The 20,364-nt window shown below is 36.5% G+C and overlaps 1 protein-coding gene across 9 annotated transcripts in view; it reads left to right on the top strand.

Annotated features, from left to right (window-relative positions):
* The window catches only part of PsGEF (Protostome-specific GEF), a 516,326-nt gene that overhangs the window by 199,951 nt on the left and 296,011 nt on the right, over positions 1-20,364 (top strand). The gene's annotated exons all lie outside the window — the stretch shown is intronic.

Below are 20,364 nucleotides of genomic sequence, written 5' to 3'. Positions count from 1 at the left end.
TTGTTTAGGTATCTGTTGATTGTTATCTTTTTTGAAATGAGCTGAATGTGAATGATAAAAGAAAAGCCCTGTTAATGATACAGAAATGTGTCCAGATTTATGACTCCTTTATCCACTGTGACATTACGAATTGTCTCCAAAAATTGAACCGATACAAATCGTATACGTCACATAGAGTACCTGTATAGCGAGAGTGTAGACATATGTGGAATTCCGAAAATCCATCAGGCCTTCACCGATGCCTCCGCGAATAAAGGTAGGGCCCAGAAATGCAGCCAACCTATGAATTACAATTATCCAGAGCGATTTATTAATACAATTGTTACAACCCATCGTTTATAAAGCACGTATTTGACTTAGTTTTCGCATTAATTTGCTCATTTTTGTAGAAGAACGCTCATTTATGTACTTTCTTAGCCACTTTCGTTAGAATTGGAATCTACAGACTGGCAGTGAAATTTTGAGCGTTAGAAGGTGGTTAGAAGGGTGGCTGCACTTTTGGGCCCTAAGCCCTCCATGAAGCGATCTGTCCATACTTTCGCTATACAGGTACTCTAACGTCACACAAAGCGCCAAACGAGGCGGATTGCAAGGGACATTCTTGGGTCGCCGTGCGGTTTTCCCTTGGTACTTTAAATTGATTTGAATGTAGCTATACGTGAATATTCGCTCCTTACCTACGTTTATTGGTCAATAAAGAGAATTTTATGGGCATTACTTATGACTACCTGCCCCACAATTTGCATGGAAAACTTGGAGTGAATACACTTCTTTATTGTATTATTTGTGTTCACATAATTATAATGATTCCTTTATATTGAAATGAAACAACTTTATATCTATTAATTTTATATGAATATTTTATCACAAAACTTATAATTACTCATGTGAAGCTTATCTTGACCATGAATAGGTAATCCGTGTGCTCAACGAACAAATTGTGAGGGGTTGGAGGGGATTCCATCTGCATTCCTTTTAAGGTCTCCAATGAAGATTGCGAAGAGTTGTAGCCAGATCTTGGGGATATTTCGGAAAATTGCCTTAAAGTAAAACTCCCTATGAGACTTGGTATTAACATGTATTTTTAAGCAGCTTTACGACATCCCCCAGATGTCATTGCGTGACTAACGGAATTGTTAGAATAAGTAACGGGCGTAAATTCGTATCTGGCGCCGTTGCAACTACAGTTGGTGACTGGTGATCGTTGTCCGTTCGTTGTTGTTGATAAGAAATAAAAGATGTGATCATTAGAGTCCCTTTATACCCAGAGTTAAGACAACTCACTTTTGGTTGGGCTGAAAGTGGCCTAAAAAAAATCCAATTCTGATTGGTTCTCGCTCATGGAGGCCGAAACGAGTGCACCAAGATGGCGGTACCTCGAATGTGAACAAGAATAATGAAAATATTACCTAATTGTGGTTTGTCAAGAGTAAATTGTTATTTCCATTGGTCCAAAATGAAAATAGATTAAGAAATTATTCACAAACCAATCTCATTTTCTTTTTAATTCATCAATTTGTTGATGTTGTTGTTTTTGTGTGACAGACATCGCAGGATTCCTGATCCTTATCCCTCAATGTCGTTCGTTTGGGTGCACTCGTTTCGGCCTCCATGGCCAGCCAAGGCCGGCTGCCAGTCAGCTGATAATCGAGTTGTCTTAACTCTGGGTATAAAGGGACTCTAGTGATCATAGACCGTATTCGATAACGGTTCGATGTATCGTTTGGTTCAAAACAATAGAACATAACCTCAAACCAAACTGTAAGGATTTTAATTGGAAAAGCTGAAAATGAGAAATTTCCTGACAATTTCACTTTGCATTGGCATTTGGTACTCAAAAGAATAAAAAATCTATTTCAAAAGATCCGTTCTCTCAGATTTCTGAATTTACTTTTGAGGCTATGTTTATGTTTTGAACCAATCGATATCGATACAATCTCACCCGTTTGATGTATCGAATACGATCTATTGACGTATAATACAATCTAGACCGCGCATTGGGCCCGACTTTAGGCGGGGAAGGTAAGAAAGCTAGGGGGGTAAGGACGCGCCTTCAGCCTAGTTGATACCGCCGGATATACGAGCTAAGTGTACCCGTATCAGGTAATGGCACTGATAAGACTGGCATTTCCATCGTCTCGGTCGGTACACTTACTGCGGTTGCTGGGTTGCCTATCGTCTCGCCTGAAGGGACTCTAGTCTTGCCGAAATTTCCTAATGCGCGGTCTAGATTGTATTATACGTCAATGGATGTGATACATAAGTACAAGTTCAATTTTAATTATAATATTATCTAAAACCCAATCCGTCCAACATGGTAGCAGAGGTCCGTGATTTATTCAGTAACAAACAAGGGAAGTGTTCAAAAAGTAAAAAAAAATACTCCGCGTCGTAGTAGTAGTTTATTCAAAACGCATGTCGAAAAACATCGTAGTGTGCCGGTTGTGCCTATACACGTACTCCTACTCCTTAACCTCGTGTTGCCTGATCGTTTTTCTTTGTCGCAACTCGCAACAATTATTATGGATGTAGAAAATTTCATAAAAATTCCAATATTCAAGGGCACGAACTACGCCAACTGGAAATTCCGTCTCACAAAGTTTCTAGAGCTTAAGGAATGTCACAGAGAAATCACTCTCCATGCACGACCCGCAGCAAGAGTAACCGAAGAAGAATGGCAATCGATGCAGACAAAAGCGACAAATTTCCTGATCAACACGGTGGCAGACTCTCAACTAGAGATAATTAGTGAAGAGGTAACACCAAGACGTATGATATATAAGCTTGACTCTTTGTACGCCGTACATAGTACATCGAGGAAAGTGAACGCAAAACGCAAACTCTTAGAAGTTAAATTAACAGAAAATGAGAAACCTGAAGATTTCTTCTCTAACTTTGAAAAAGCCTTAAATGAACTGAAATCAACTGGCAAAAGTATCACTGAGGGAAAAAAACTGAGCTATCTTCTTCTAGCTTTACCACCCAGCATGTGTTATCTAACTGATGTATTTGATGCCCTCCCAGACGCTGATAAAAACGTTGAATACATTAGGCAAAAAGTTCTCTCTTCTTTCAATGCTCGCAAAGATCCTGAAGATTCCTTAGCTTTAAGCTCTCAAGTACAGAATATGCACCAATTTAATCAAAATTCTAGTCGATACACAAACCAACCTGCATCATCATCAAGCTCGAGTCGCCCATACTCCAGAGGTTTCCACAGGCGTCCAAGAGGTCCACGTTATCACAACTACAACAATCAAAGACAGTATTCAAGTGACTCCCAAGCCAAACGTCAACTGTGCTTCAAACCAAATCATACAGCTGCTGAGTGCTACTCACTCCCATCCAACTACCGAACACCATCCAATTCTAGAGGTCGAAGTCCATCCCGAGGATACAGAAATAACTCAACTCGCTCTCGCAGAGGAAATTTCTCAAATCAAAACTCTCATAGCTTTATGGCCTATAACTCCACTAGTTTAGAGGTAAACACCTTCCAATTAACTGTAGAAAATCCCCTGTCTCAAAAATCTATGTATTGGTTACTTGATAGCGGATGCAGTGACCATATTATCAATGATCAAAGTTTATTTTCAGAATTTGCAATCCTGGAAGACCCAATCGAAATCACTGTAGCAATTGATAATAAGCTAACTTCAGACAAAGTAGGTCAAGTTGTAATTTCTTGTGATGTTTATGGCCAACAAGTCGAAACAACTGTGAGTAATGTATTTTGTGCTCCAAAAATGAAAGAAAATCTTCTAAGTGTATCAAAAATTGCAGATAATGGTTATACTGTAAACTTCCATAATAATTGTGCCCAAATTCACTTCCAAAATGAACTAACTAGCGTAGCAAAAAGAAGTGGAAAAATTTTTAAGTTGCACTGTAATGTTCGTTTAAATCATATTCTGCGAAAAGAAATTACTGCAAATACTGTTGGCAGTGATACAGATAAATGGCATAGATTACTAGGTCATATAAATTTTTCTGATTTAAATACGTTGGTCAATCTAAAACTAGCTGATGGCCTCCCTAAGAAACTGGAGAATAAACACCTTGATTGTGAAATATGTCTAACGAGTAAAATGGTCCGCAGTAAATTCCAAAATCAGCGCACTTGTGCAAATAATGTTTTAGATATTGTACATACGGATTTAAATGGTCCAATGAACCCAGTAGGTTATCGAAGAGAAAGATACATTATCTCCTTTATTGACGACTTCAGCAAATTTGCAGTAGTTTTTACATTAACATCAAAAAGTGAAGTTTTAGATAAATTTATTGAATTCATTAACTTAGTTGAAAATCTAACAAACAGATCAATCAAATAGCTACATTGTGATAATGGCACAAAGTATATCAATCATGCTTTTAGGGATTTTATTAAAGAAAAAGGAATCTATCTTAGGCCTTGCCCTAGCTATAGGTACGCATCAACTTAATGGGACTGCAGAGAGATTTAATCGTACAATTGTTGCTCGCACCCGTTGCTCACTGAATGAAACACAAGTCAATGTCAAATTCTGGCCAGAACTAATTTTAACAGCTGCATATCTAGGGAATCGATCATTAGCGAATACAAAAATAAGAAAAACGCCTTACGAAATTTTTTTTGGAAAAAAACCAGATATTTCAAATCTCAAACTATGTGGTACTACTGTATTTGTGGATGTTCCTATTGAAAAAAGGAAATCTGCAAAATTAGATCCAAGAGCGGAAAAAGGTATTCTCTTAGGATATTCTGACTACGGCTATAAAGTGCTAATCGGCCAGAAAGTAATTATAAGTAGGGATGTAAAATTTATTGAAAATTCCGACCCTTGCATTAAAAGTGAAAATAAATATTTAAACTGGAACAATCAAATGAGAAAAATCTCACGGAAAACAACGAATTTTTATTTTTTAGAGATAATAGTGAAAATACCCAACATGAAATAGTGAATAGAAATAATGAAAATGAGACTCAAAATGTAATTCAAACTCCACCCACACCTCCACCCCCTCCAACTCTACCAAGAAGAATCATTAGAGCACCCCGTAGGTTAATAGAAGATCCAATTTTTGCCAACAGATGCGACGTTGAAATCCCTTTAACGTATGAACAAGCTGTAACTAGTCCCCAAGTGGAAGAATGGCAGTATGCCATGGATGAAGAACTCCAAAGCTTAAAAGAACATGACACCTGGAAAATTGTGAATATTCCGAAAGACCAGGAAGTTATAGAAATTAAGTGGTTGTATCGTGTCAAACCTAACGGGAAATACAAAGCACGAGTAGTCTCTCGTGGTTATCAGCAAATAAATGAAATTGATGACCAAATTTATTCACCAGTAGCACGCGTTTGTTCTCTAAAAATCCTTCTAGCATTAGCCTGTTCCTTTGATTGGTTCATTCATAAATTAGATTTTAAGACCGCATTCCTAAACAGTAAAGTGAAAGGCAAAGTCTATGTCCATCCCCCTAAAGGATTCAAAATTCAAGAGAATAAAGTCCTGGAACTGAAGTAAGCGTTATACGGATTACGAGAGAGCCCTCGTGATTGGTATGAAACGTTCAATAAATATTAATTTTGTTATACATCAAAATTTGATTGCTGCTTGTATGTATTAAGAACAAAAAATTATGTTGTCCACTTAATCATACATGTCGATGATATCCTTCTACATATTTAGCCGAGATTTATGTGCAATAAACGATGTAAAAGCTAAACTGACCAATCAATTTCGTATGTCAGACTTAGGGGAAGTAACAGATTACTTAGGCATGAATATCGTTCATGACAGAACATCTCAAACTATAACTTTAAGCCAAGAATCTTACATTGAAAAAGCGGCAATAAAATTTAATGTTATTTATTCCAAAAGGTGTAATACTCCCATGGAAGAGAAATTAAAAATAGAACATGGAGAAAAGAAAAATTCCAACCTTGTGTATAGAAACCTCATCGGTACTCTTTTGTATATTTCAACAGGTAGCAGACCAGATATATCCTATTCTGTCAACTATCTTAGCCGTTTCCAAAACTCGTGTACAGAAACTCATTTCAATGGACCAATAGACAAGGTACGAATTTCAGCATTCTGATACATGTTTCTTAACCAAAATTTCACGTAGAACACGATACGCACAACGAAAATTACCGAAATCAACTCTTTACGAAGATATTCAATGATTCTTGATGCGTGAATTCAAACCACCCGCTCATGAAAACTCAATGTTCTATGTGATTCACATCGCGCGCTAAACGTTTATCATGAGAGTCTCTGCGATATAAAAATCTGGCAACCTCAATCTTGACGCTTTGGCTCAGCTACAACAAATTGCTTAAAGTTTAAACAACATATGATGGGAAATGAACATTGCTCGATAGAGAAGATTGCCGAAACCGTTGTAGTGCGCGATTTGACTCACGCAGAGCTTTGAGTTTGTTATGAGCAGGCAGTTCAAATTTCTCGTAACCAATGTGAAATAAAAACGTTAATATCTTCGTTAGGGGTGGGTTTTAGTAATTTTCATTGCGCGAGTCGTGTTCTACGTGAAATTTTAGTTAATAAACATGTATCAGAATGCTTAAATTCGTACCTTGTCTAGTGGTCCATTATGCTCTACGAATTTTGTCTTATTTATATCACACAAAAAATTTAAAATTAACGTTTAATGGAAACCCCAATATAATTCTAGACGCTTTTGTTGACTCCGATCATGGAGCAGATGGACTAGATAGAAAATCTACATCAGGTATTCTAGTCGGATTGAACAACACTCCTATTTTATGGAAATCGCAGAAACAAAAAGTTGTTTCACTAGCATCATCTCATGCCGAATTTTCTGCGTTGTCAGAATGTGTTTCAGAAATTCTTCCAATCAATGGCCTTCTGTCAGAACTAAAAATTAACTTTAATTCACCTATCCCTATTTATGAAGACAACACTGGCGCTTTTGAATTAGGTAACCATGGACGTTTCCACAAAAACTCCAAACATATTGATACCAGGTACCATTATGTCAGTAATTATGTATCCCAAAAATTAATTGAAATCGTAAAAATTTCCAAAAATGATCAAATTGCAGATATCTTAACCATATCCCTAGGAAGAGCACTATTTGTAAAATTTCGTTCTTTATCAGCTTTGTATTAGGTAATCAAGTTTTGTATGAATCCACCCCAAAATTAAGGAGGCATGCTTAAATAATGATAAATTTGCTGTGAATTCAAGAATCAGAGAGATTTTAGTATTTTGTTTTTATTTTGGTATGAATGAGGAGCTCCGAATGAATGTTTTAATTATTCTTTTAGTTTTTTTTTCCACAAAAATCTCAACAAAATCGTCTGATTCTTTACTGTAAACTTTGTTAAAATATTTTAGTACATTGCCGTGATAATTTTTAAAATTGTATTATGAAATTGTAATGTGAATTTGTACATCTACATGTTTCTCCCTCCGATACCTAATTCAGGAGGCATGTTAGAATAAGTAACGAGCGTAAATTCGTATCTGGCGCCGTTGCAACTGCAGTTGATGACTGGTGATCGTTGTCCGTTCGTTGTTGTTGATAAGAAATAAAAGATGTGATACATAAGTACAAGTTCAATTTTAATTACAATATTATCTAAAACCCAATCCGTCCAACAGGAATAATATGTTGGTGAGAGAACCGATATTCAATAACTGTCACCACGGAGACGTCACCTCAGGATCGTTTAGAAGCTGAGCCTGAACGAAAATTTAAAATTCTTTGTCAAGTCCTTTTTTCCGGAGGGAAAACCCCATTAAAATTGGTAATTTCATTGGTTACCGAGAAGTTTTTTGCGTGAATGGTTTTGCGTTTTATTTTCTTGAAGTTTACTAAAAATAGTTTTTCAATCAAATTACATTTATCACCATGAAAGTATACTACTAAATGGTACTACTTCTACATCATTAATTCCTAATGCTAATTCTAAACGACCATTTGATCCGACGGAAGGAAGGCAAAAAGGAAAAAGGCAAAATGGAAAAAAGGAAAAAATGTCAACTTATTTACATTTTTTAATGATATTCGTAATTCAAGAAGAGGAACATTGACTGGTAGACACGCTGTATGCACGACAAGCAATTTATTGTTGCCTGTGATCATTGAATTTTTACCGATCACTCTATAAAGGATGTTCCAAAAGACCCGCTTCCGCCCTCTAACTTTTGAACGGTCAGGGATAGAAAAACGAAAATGTTTCTAACTCAAAAAGGACCATCTTCTAGGGAGGTCAACATTTTTGCCCCTCCCTCGGGGGGAAAGGGGGGGCGGGTGGCCAACATTGTTTTTCAAAAGGTAACCCCTATCTTGTGATATGATTGGAAAGAACATTAAAAACTAAGAATTTCGGTGCAAACCGCAGATCAATATTTTAATTTTTGACCGAGTTGTAAAAGGTAAAAGGTCAAATTTGATCTCTGAAGGGTCGATTTTTCAAAAAACATAACTCAAGTTAAAATTTTCGCAAAGAGAAAAATTAAACGGGAAAAATTCACCAAATGTTAAGAGCTTTTAAGTAAAAATTGCAGAAATCAAAACTAATTTTAAGGGGGGGGGGGGGGGTTCGGACCCCCAAATACGTCACTTCAAAGGTCATACGATTTTCCCGCGAAATGAGCCAATTTCCCCTAACTCTGCCCCAACACTATCTCAGTTAGTTCAAAATTAGTTCAGTATTACGTTTCCAAGTCCCCAATTGGCTCATTTCGTGGGAAATTCGTACACTGAAAAAAAAGTTCGGTCATTTTCACCAAATCCTTCGGTATGCGGTTGTTCGGTGGCACAAATCTAAGAATTGGGTTTTGTAAACCGTGCGGCATTACGGCGTTTGGAACACACGACCAACCGAGTTCGGTAAGGTATCACCAAACTTTTAAGGTAATGGACACCGATCATTCGGTAATTTGCACCAAACCTTCAGTATATATTTGGAGAAAGTCGGAAACGTTCGGTTGGCGTCTTATTATTGTGTGTTGATCGATAGATATGTTCAAAGACGTTTTTCTTATTCTTGCCTTTGTGGCCTTACTAATTTTTGAAATCCATGTTGACATTTTTTCTGTGAGTGAATTTTCCTTTAAGCATTTTTTCCATCTACTTTACTTTCCAAACTTTTTTGTGCATTGAATAAAATTTAATTTATACCTGCGGCTTAAAGTCAAAAGAATGTTGCTCAATTATGGGACCAGGAAGTAATATTAAAAAAAATTCCATTGCATTTTGCTATATTTTAGAGATCATCAGTTCCTTACGGGCTTTAGCTTGAGGTTTAAGATTTTTTCACGTATTCTAAACCCCTAAAAAAAGTTTAAATAAAAATATAATGTTCCCAAAATGTTCAGTAATCCATTTTTCATCAATTTATATTAATCATTTTTCTTATTTCATTTAATTTATTTCAATAACTATTTATCCGTCCATATTTTATTTTATTTTTTTCATGTACCTATTGTTTATACACCTTGCTTTCAAAAACTTGATCTACTTTATATTAGACTGGTCAACATGGGTTCTGTCCTTCAAACCAAACCAATTTTTTTCGATTCCTAGGTGCTAAAGAAGTCCGAAAATGACCATATTAACTTCAGGAAAATTGGCTGGTCCTCAGGGCGCCGCCATTTTGAATCTTTCAAAATTGAGAAAACCTACGATTAGATTCTTGCAAATATCTCCTCAACGGTTCATCTCACAAAAAAAAAAAAAAAAAAAAAAAAAAAAAAAAAAAAAAAAAAAAAAACAGCGGAAAGAGCAGGAAATTTCCTACCGAAATCACCCCCTTTGTTTTTTCTAACTTAATCTTTTGGTCGTGAAATTAACGTTTTCTTCAAAAGTTAGCTTAAAAAAGGCGCATTTTTGCTGATTTTAGGAGAAACTTTGCTTCATACCTCCAACCACGATTATCTGAAAAAAAAAAACCTGTTATGCTCATTGCAAAGAGCGTGAAATTTACTTCTAGAGAACGTACGTCAATAGTTCCTAAACTTGATTAAATTCTGTGAAACAGCAGTTTATTAGCTCCGCCTTAAAAATGTGATTTTTTCAACCATTTTCCCTAGAATCACGAAAAAAAGAGGAAATAACCCTACAAACGTGACCCGAACTGAGTAAAAAGGTGGCAAAATAGTAATGGGTCCACACTATTTTGAAAACAAAACCAGAAACTTCCAAAATTTTCAATTGGAGTCAAAAATTTTGAGCTCTAATGTATAACCAGGACGGCAGTACATAACTGGAGCCGGGGAAGAGCGTTCAGCTCAGGAAGACGGCAAGTTTCGTACTGGTACTCATTGGACCTCAAAATTTTTGACTCCAATTAAAAATTGTTGAAATTTTTGGCTTTTGATCTCACTGACGATTGTGATCTACTGATGAGGTCTATAACAAGACCCAAAGTCAAGAGTGGCGGTAGCCACCCCCAGTCGAGGAAAATGACGTCCTACTAAAGTCCCGATAGCAAACGGGTAGCCGACACTCTTAGTCACAGGCACCTCCCTTAATCTGAAAATTGATTCGGTTCCCATCCGACTGCAGTCCAAACAACGGCACGGATTCCTACGATCTTGGTGTCTACGGACGCATCTCAATTAGGACTACAAAGAGGAAGAGTTTCATTAAGATCCATTGAGTTTTCAAAAAGTTATAAGCACTTAATGACCCAAAACGAGGAAAATTTTACTTTTTACTTTGCCGGGAAATTTGAATTTCAAGAATCCAGGGTCCTGAGAAAGTTACTCAAACTCCGCGATAACGGTAAACCTTAGACCTATGAAAGTGGGTACCTAAAGAATCGCCATGTTACCGTGTCTACGGGTTTTTACAGTTTTTTAACATTCCTAGTGTTCTAAAAGAGAAATTACGAAAAATACGACTAAACCGACTGAGACTTACCAGTCATGACCATCTTTGACAACAGATTTCTCGCTTACAAGGCCGCAGATTGTAATGGAGCCTATATAAAGGGCACCTATTGAAGATATAAGGATTTCATTTCGCCACGTAAAATAGGGCTTTATTGCACGGATAATCCAGCATCTGCTTCAATCGTTCAAAATTTTAGCTATAATTTTTTAATTTAGAAAGAAAACTAGTGGTGGTTCAACGCCATTGGTTCATTCTGTTCAGGTCCGTCCGAGTTTCAGGAACGAAACGCCGTCGATTATACCAACCTCCAGCTACTGTATTTATTTGTGAATAATGAACAGATTTAATTTAAAGTTTAATTCATTTTAGATCATAACTAATATTACACACTCATATTATTACGCCCACTTTCATTCCGATACACTACTTCATTGGTTTCTTAAAAATTTTCAAGTGATTTCTGGTCGGTCGTTACCAACCTCTTACTAGTTGTTAATAGATTTACCTAATTTGGATAAGAGTTTAATTCTTTGTAGTTGCTAACTACTATATTTACATACTCATATTATTACGTCTCACGTGTTCTACTGGAGCCCGATTTACTATTACCTTAGTTGCTCTTAAAATGTTCAAGTGATATCTATGGCATCATTTCCGTAACGAAACTTTTTCAACGAGGAGAAAAACTTTTTTTTACTAGGAGCGAAATATTTTTCTCGGGCGAGAGAAAAAGTTTCTTTTTCCCGCATGAGAGAAAAATATTTTCCCCCGGTCGAAGAAAAATGTTTCTCCACGCGCTACAAAAAGTATTTCTTTCCGAGCAGTGCTTCGCATAGTTGCCAAACCTAGCAGGCGGGGGTCGAGTTTAGAGAGCGCTGCCGCTCCGCCTCGACAAGGAACGGGAATGCAATGAGTCCAGTAGTGGGGGCAGTGTTCCCGGACGCAGCGCTCCGTGTGCGAGATCCGTACGCTCTGCCGTGATAGCGAGGAGAGCCGTAAGTGCAAAAATGAAGTTTTGAGAAAACGGGCTCTCTGAGAAAAAAAATCTGACAAGATCATTTTATTGAAAGAAGCTTTCGTTCTTTGTCAAATTGCCACTAATCGTCCGGAAGACTCCTAGAAATCGTATGGATGATTAAAAATCGACTGATTTTATTTCCATTACATAAAAAGGGCATTTTTCATTTTCATGCTAGGTTATTGTTAGGCAAGGCAGCCGTAAAGTGCCATCTTCTGCATGCTTTCGTGGTTGCGTTTTGGACGCACAACAAACACATTTTCAGGTTAGAAATTGGCAGAAGAGGGCGGCACTTTACTGGAAAGCACTGTTTTCATCGGCTCTCATGCATCTACGGCTGCCTTGAAAAAAAACTGTGTAATTTTTTGTGCACTTACGGCTTTTACATACGTCTCGTTTTCATTAAATTAGGATGAATTTTGCTGTTTTAGCTGCCTCAGTAATTTCATCTAAAAGAGTTTAGACGGATTTTGAAGAAAACTCCATTTCGAAAATTTTGCACTTACCGCTCTCTTTGCTATCACGGCAGCGCTCTACCGCTCTCCGTGCTGTTACTGGCTGTCTTGTCATTCTGTGACGTCACGCGTAAGTTATTCACGAGCAGTGGTTCGCGGATCTTCACTAGAGCAGGTTTCTGGAATTTTGCCGGAATAAGTTATCGGAACTTTTCCGGAGCATGTTTTGAAAAATGTTGTCCTAATTTTCTACGAATAACGTTGAAAGATGAAAGACGAAATAGTCAATGTCGCTTCCTCTGCAGTCAGTGGCAATTCTCACTATAAATCTATTTTTTAATGCATAAATTTGGCCCAAATTTAAAACATAGGCACTGGTATTTAATGCAGATATGACAGGATATAATGGATATTTTAAAATGAAGAACAGCTACTTGAACTTCAAAAATACAAATTTACATAAGAACACAGTTTATAGATTGAAAATTTGTGAGCAAAAAAATAAAAAATAAAATTTAAAATGAGGCCAAAAAATTTTCTTGGGATAAATGAACAATTATTATCGTATGCAATTTTTAATGTTATACCTTGAACGCAGCATAATAGCCGCCGATTTAAAGATCCGCGGTGGTTTCATGGGTGTACTTTGCAATTCAACGATTAACCGCCAGGCACAATGCACCTTAAATGATCTATAAGTCTATCCGTGATTTCTTCGCTTACATTATGCGTGTAACGAAGTTAAGTTTGCTCGCGCTTATATTCAGTGGCTTGTAAAAGTTGGAGGTAGCAAGTACCTAAGTGCTACATTATTTGTCGAGATTAATACTCGAACATATCTAGTGGTGCCTTCATCCTCCCCGAAAACTTATGCATCCATACGAGTTCCTCTTTAATCTTACTTCATTGAACTCCCCTCACTGAGGGAGTTTGAAAGGTATGAAATACTCCTAGGTGAGGGGGTTGAGGGGGCTTCGCCCGGAAAATTCTGAAATTTCTAATGTTGTTTGGGGCAATTTGAGGCAATTCTTACAGACTTTCATGTAAATTTTGAATATTTTCAGTTCATTTAACTTTCTATTAAAAAATGAAATTAGCTTCGAGAGAGGTTCCACATTAAGACCACGCAATCCACGCAGGCACACTGAGTTATTAGGTGCAAATGGATACCTGCCTAATCTAGGCGATTATTATTGATTTTTGACATGCGGAATTTTTTGATCGAAGATCGAAGAAGAAACTCAGGAAAAAGACGAAATTCAAGGGGGAGGTCTAAATGTAGGAGAAATCCGGGGGGGGGGGGATGGCGGCCATAATTCAGGGAAAAATCGGGGGGAGGTCTAAATCCCTGGAGGGGGAAGGTAAACCACAAGATATCTGCGATGGGTTTAAAAAATTTTCAAAAAAGTAAAACGACAAGAATAAGAGGAAGAATAAGCGCAAAAACACAGGACAATTTTTGAGGGGCGCAAGCCGTTAATTTTCTTTTTCTTTTCACTTTTTAGGTTTAGAAATAAAAGACCGCGAACGATAAAACAACAAATGTTCCAGGAAAGTTCCGAAAAATGCAAAAGATCCAGCATGTTCCGGGAATTTCAAAAGTTCCGGAAAATTTCAAAAGTTCCGAAATTCGGAAATGTTCTGGGAAATGACAGCACTGATTGTTCACGTGTTCTGTTTTTGTTTTGGTTCGTTTATCATCGCGTTTCGCGGTGCGCGGTGTGTTTCACCTCCCGTTCCTCGTGTGGGAGCACTCCAGTTTCTTGTCGAGTATATCGGCTAGGTTTGGCAACCATGCGAAGCACTGCTCGGAAAGAAATACTTTCTGTAGCGCGTGGAGAAACATTTTTCTTGCGCGGGTTGAAATATTTTTGTTCGACCGGGGGAAATTTTTTTTTTTCTCATGCGGGAAAAAGAAACTTTTCCTCTCGCTCGAGATCTCCTCTTAGAAAAAGTTTCTCCCCTTATAAAAATTTTCTTTCCTCTTTTAAAAAAAATTTCTTTTCCAGTGAGAAAAGTTTTTCCCCCTTGTGAAAAAGTTTTTCTTTCCACAGGAAAATATTTCTTTCCTGGGTTACGAAAATGATGCCATAGTTATCATTATTTTATTGAACGATATGTGACGACTTTTTAAGTGAGGTTATGTCGTCATGTTTATGTCAATACCTGACCTAAGCGATAGATGTAATTCCGGTAAATTACGTCAACGAAATTACACCGAAATTGTGCCAAACTCCAAAGGAAGCAGCATTTACATCACAGAATGTATTCTCACTACTAAAGTCTAAAAATTACTGGAATATGAGCCTCAGCCTTGATGAATTCGTGCGGCTCGTGTATGAAAAGGCACAAGCGAGTCACGCTTGTTGCGGAGCTCATAATTGAAGGGGGAAAAATTTCAGTTAACATTCTCGACCGATTTTGTGATTTCAAGTTCATTCGAAGGATTTATCTCAAAGTCGGTTTTTTATTTATTTTTGACAAGGGATTTCTTTTTCATTTTATTTTTTTCCTTTCGAGTAAGTTTTTGGAACTTTTTGATGATTATTAGTCTTAGTGGACCTTGGGAATTCATCACAGGTTTTTGCCTATCTTATATTTGATTAAAAAGAAGTGACACGTCAATTTCCTCGACCGGTTTTTTTGCTCTAAAAATGTTTTGAGGGTTTTTGTAGTTCTTATAGATCTCTCGCCGTGACCTCTACTTAATATTCTAATGCTAACTGCCTAAGCTGAACGCTCTTCCTCTTTAGTTATGTACTGCCGCACTGGTTATCCATTAGAGCTCAAAATGTTTGACTCCAATTGAAACTTTTGGAACTTTTTGGTTTTATTTTCTAAAAAGTGTGGACCCAGCACTAGTTTGCCACCTTTTTACACAGTTCGGGTCACGTTTTTAGGTTTTTTTCTCTTTTTTTCGTGATTCTAAGGAAAATGGTCGAAAAAATCACACTTTAAGGGCGGAGCTAATAAACTACTGTGTCACAGGATTAAATCAAGTTTAGGAGCTATTGACATATGTTTTATAGCAGTTAAAGGCCTCCCCAAAAATGGCCCCTTCTCGGGAACCCGGGGATTTCATTCATATGTGGCATAAATGAATCCTTATGATGAGACAAGCATCCAATAAAAATTTTAGTTTGAGTATATGTCTTGTTTCCGAGATACAGTGTTGCAAAGTCGGTATATTTGAGCTTTTAAACTCTCATATTTTTTATGGATTTTTTTCCAAAAAGACTTTACAATATTTGCACGAAGCGCACACAAAAAATTATAATATAAAAAGTCTACAGTAAGAGGTTTGACTTATGCGTAAGCCTTGTTTTGGCATACAACGTTCCTAAGTTTACATTTTTCAGCTTTAAAATGCTTATTTTTTAAAGTTTCATTCACAAACCGCTATCACTCAAGAACTAACTGTAGTTTGGGGCATATAGAATCAACATTAGTGATACTTGTAGATGCATAGTATAATTTTTAAAAGGATACGATAATACAGTGTTGCGAAGTTTTCAACTTTTATCTGGGAAAATGTCTATTTTCTGTTGTTATTTTATTGAAGACGAAACAGAACAATCGTCGATACGTAATATTGTGAAGCAAAGAAATGTAGAGAACTTTTGTCAATTCTAGGTGAAAATTGGAATTAAAATGGCACTGTTTCCAATTTTCTTTAAGTTTCTCTTGTAATTCCATTATAAAATAAGTTTAAAATAAGGATACTTCCAATAATTATCTGATTTTAAAACGTATAGTCTAAGTGAAAGGTGAAGAAATATGGTGAAGAAAGCTTACGTAGATCTTGAATATACTTTATTAGATAATGACATGAACAACGAGCAATTAGAGTTTCCCAAACTTTCTTTGGATGATTTTTATCAGCTAAGTCTTGAGCCTTATCAGATCAACAATGCAATGTCATATTATGCTGAGCATCAAAATGAAGGCATTTTTCTTATACATAAGTTTGAACCACCAGTGAAACATAGAACAGCAGGTTTAGACTTCGGGAAATACGGTATCCTGGTTACTCAGCCATTACTCGTCAAGGCAAGCATGAAATCGCGCTACCGCAGTAGTAAACATAATCACATTTTTATCCTAACTGATAAAGCTAAAGCAGGGGTAGATGCAATACGAGAGTGGTTCTGTCCCTGTGAAAGTCATTCAAGAACTGTTGGCTGCTGCAGCCACATAATGACAATATTATGGTAAGTATTTGGGATGCGCCCGATATAGTGAAATATAGACACCGAACCTAAGAATATGCGATGTTTGCATCACCATTCCGAAGATATAATCCTCGTTCTTGGGAGTCTGTACATTCATTGCGCTTCCGTCATTATTTGCATCCGTTCCTTGAGTTTTCATCCTGATCCGACAACTGAGTTTCCGAATGAATTAAATTACGGACCTGGCATTCATACGGTGCTTTTGAAAACATATCTTTCATCCAGATGCCTCAAAATAATTGAAATACTTGGTAAAAGTACAAAATCGGCAACATGTTGAGGTATTTGCTATATATTTGAAGGCAAGACTATACTCATGTGTTATTTGAAGAAAATATTTTCACGGAAATTGATAAATAAATATAAAACAAGTTGGTTTTTGCAATCGCTAGCGATAGCAATATTCGTCATGGGAACTTTGGCTTCTGGGATATGAAAATTGTAAGGTACAGTTCGTTTGCAGTATCTTTAGAATTGAAGGGGCTATGTAATTTTGTGTCAACATCTCTTTTTTAACATTTTTAATTTTTTTTTTCTTTGCATACAAGAAAGCTGTTATTTACCAATTATTTATTTTCGTTGGATTATACATGGTTTTCGGAAGTTAACGCATTTAACTTTCAGTTTCGCTTTTTCGGCGTAAAGTATGATATTTTTACTCTACACATATGCCCGAATACGCATCATAAGTGACCTATGTGCCTCCTAAGTTGCCATTTTTTCATTCAAATAGATGTAACTGAAATGTTTGATGTGCTTTATACTACTTTCATGTCATTGCTTTATTTATTTTTTGAAAAAAGAAAATACCATAATTAATTTGGGCGAACAGAGAAAATATACATCAATATTTGGGTCAACATCTCCCTGATTATATAACGGATGAATATATTAGTATTTCTGTATCAAAAAACTTAGCTTTTGTCTTCAGAGATACACTGATTCTAGTCCAAGTTAGGCATACTATTTTCATGTCTTTCTATTTGTATCAATAGGTACATCTTGCTTAACTTACGAACGTTGAATGCAAATAAACTTTATTGAAAAAAAAAAAAATAACGTCATTAATTTGGGGAAACATGTGGCTAATTATATGAAGGAGGTATATTCCAGTATTTTTGTTTAACATATTAACTCACGAGAAAATATTTGTACATTTATCATCTAGTATTAATTATTTTTTGATGATTGGTCTAAAACATTCAATACAACCATTAAAAATTAACTCCCATCGCCGGGTATCGAACTCCCGATCACCTATTGCCCGCACCTTACCAAAAAAATAGGGCGCCTCAGTCAACCAGGCTATCTCAGAACCACAGCATGATGAGTAAAAATAGCATTTAAAAGACTCGAACGATGGGCGGGACTTATCACAAGAGTTGTCCTTGAGCGATTCGCGTCTTCGTAGCCTCTGAGATATGAGAAAAAGAGCTAACTGCCTTTCTCTGTGAGACATTGTTTGCCTATGCTATCATGTGTCTCGAGTTTCATCCCAGAATGCATTCGCGATCGCGGCAGTAAGCTGAGGCAATATTTCTGTATTCATGGAATAAATCAATCAGTCGAGTTCCAATTTTGGCTCATATATCCGTAACGGGTCCTCCAGAGCAGTTTTCCACCTTGCACAATAGTTATAATTTCTTTATTTCTATTTGTAAAATTTGAGGTGGGATAATGGCGGCTTCTCAAAAGCAACGAGGTAGGCGATCTTTTGCACCAACGAACAGAAAACTGATGGCGAAAAATAATCAATGAAAACCTCCCAAAAAAAAGAATTTGCCCAAAAACGGAACTTCGTGGATCTGCGCAGATTTACCAGTCAGACACGACATCTGAAGGTGGAAAAAAACTAGCTGAAAGCGAATTTTAGCAATCAACACAACTTGACGTAGAGACATGATTGGCTAAAAAATACAACGGTTTTTGATACATCGGAAAATCAACCAAAAATCGGAGACTGGGCGAAACGCTCAAGGTCGCAGAGGTATAGGGAATCCCATAGCGAAAGCAACGGAACGATTCTAATATCATGGGGAACTCCGTTCCCATGACAAAAAGTTCCAAAAGATAAAAAATCACAAAAAAGTTAAATAAATAAAAAAAATTAAAAAAATTAAATTAGAAGCATGTTTATTTTAAAATCATTTTATTATTTTTCGTTTGCAAAGAATTATGAATAAACTTGGCAGCAGTATTTTTTCCAAAACCAATCGTTACCTGGGACTGACATCAGCTAGAGTACCTGTATAGGGAGAGTAGCGACAGATCGGTTCATGGAGGGCTTAGGGCCCAAAAGTGCAGCCACCCTTCTGAGCAACTTCTAACACACAAAATTTCACTGCCAGCCTACAGATTTCAATTCTAACCAAGATGGCTATGAATGTACATAAATGAGCGTTCTTTAAAAAATAAGTAAATTTATGCAAAAAGTAAATCAAATACATGCTTTCTAAACGACGGTTCGTAACAATTGTATTTGTAAATCGCTCTGGACATTCGAAATTCATAGGTTGGCTGCCCTTTTGGGCCCCAACTTTATTCGCGGAGGCATCGGTGAAGGCCTGATGGACTTTCGGAGTTTCAGATCTGTCGCTACTCTCCCTATACAGGTACTCTAACATCAGCCCTTGATATTTTGCGTTGATACGAGTTACGATACCCATTGAAGTCGTGTTCAACAAGAAAAAATCATAATCCATATAGAGTTCAGTTTTAAGCATGGCAACGCTGTATCATCACCCGTCAAAGTATTCTTCTTCAAATACAGACATTCATCTACAGATGACATAAATGGTTGATTTTCTGCCTCAAATCGTTATTAAATTCTACGAAAGTAGCTTCTTTAACACAGAATATAAAAATAAAGACATTTTTAAGGCTCAAATACATAAACTTTGCAACTCTGTATCGTTATAACTATACTTACATTCTGAGTCAAACTTTAACAAAATACTTAATCTATCATAAAATTGCATCTAAACCTCAAAAACATATCTTTTAGCGTTCACTAAGTTTGTTTTTAATTAAGAAACTTGATAAAATGAACATTTTTTATAGATTTTTTATGTCAACTTTGCAACGCTGTATTAACAGAATTAGCAGTATTAATATTTCAATAGAAATATACATTCGATAATAATACTAACATTTGATATAATGTCACAAAATATCATAAAACATCCAATTGAATCGTTCTCAGAAAATAAGATACTTGAAAATATGAGAATTTTAACGCTCAAATATGCCAACTTTGCAACGCTGTATCTCGGAAACTAGACGTAAACTTAAGATAAAATTTTTACTGGAGGCTAACCTCATCATAAGGTTTCATTTAAGCCACAAACGAACGAAATCCCCGGGTTCCCCAAAAGGGGCCAGAAAAGGCACTTTTTTAGGGAGGCTCTTTTACGCTCTTTTCATTGAGCATAACAGTTTTTTTTTCAGATAATCGTGGCTGGAGGCATGAAGCATAGTTTCTCCTAAAATCAGCAATAATGCGCCTTTTTTAAGCTAATTTTTTAAGAAAACGTTAATTTCACGACCAAAAAATTAAGTTAGAAAAAACAAAGGAGGATGATTTCGGTAGGAAATTTCATGCTCTTTCCGCTGGGTTTTTGTTTTTCTTCCTGAGATGAACCGTTGAGGGAGATATTTGCAAAAATCTAATCATGGGTTTTCTCAATTTTAAAAAATTCAAATTGGCGGCGCCCTGAGGACCAGTCCATTTTCCTGAAGTTAATATGGTCATTTTCGGTCTTCTTTAATACCTAGGAATCGA

The sequence above is a fragment of the Bemisia tabaci genome, chromosome 2 (assembly GCF_918797505.1).
Source record: "Bemisia tabaci chromosome 2, PGI_BMITA_v3".
Lineage (NCBI taxonomy): Eukaryota > Metazoa > Arthropoda > Insecta > Hemiptera > Aleyrodidae > Bemisia > Bemisia tabaci.
Note: the sequence above shows the minus strand (reverse complement) of the source record. Positions and strands in the feature narration are given on the sequence as shown.